The sequence below is a fragment of the Nestor notabilis genome, unplaced genomic scaffold, assembly GCF_000696875.1.
Source record: "Nestor notabilis isolate BGI_N333 unplaced genomic scaffold, ASM69687v1 scaffold29189, whole genome shotgun sequence".
Taxonomy (NCBI): Eukaryota; Metazoa; Chordata; class Aves; order Psittaciformes; family Psittacidae; genus Nestor; species Nestor notabilis.
The window spans coordinates 5,055-5,373 of NW_009942821.1; positions in this window are offsets into that span (position 1 = coordinate 5,055).

A 319-nucleotide genomic window follows, 5' to 3' on the forward strand; every position below is an offset into this window, starting at 1 on the left:
AGAGATCAGACGGTGCCCAAAAGGGAGCACAACAAAGCAAGAGGCAGAATGTTCAGAGGCACATCTGGACAGACTGAGGATGCAGATAGTCAAAGCATCTCCGGAATGACTCCTCTGCCATCACTCATACACCAAGCTCTCCCCCTCAGACCCAACAGCCTCCACAGCCTTTTCTAAGCACTCCTTTTCCTCTCCCTCCACAAACACCCCAACTCCCTCCCTGTAGATGTCCCACAGCCCAAACCCAGCTTCCTGGCAAATCCCTCGTGTGTCCCATCCCAACCACTGCACGATACTCCCACATTACCCCAAATTCCCC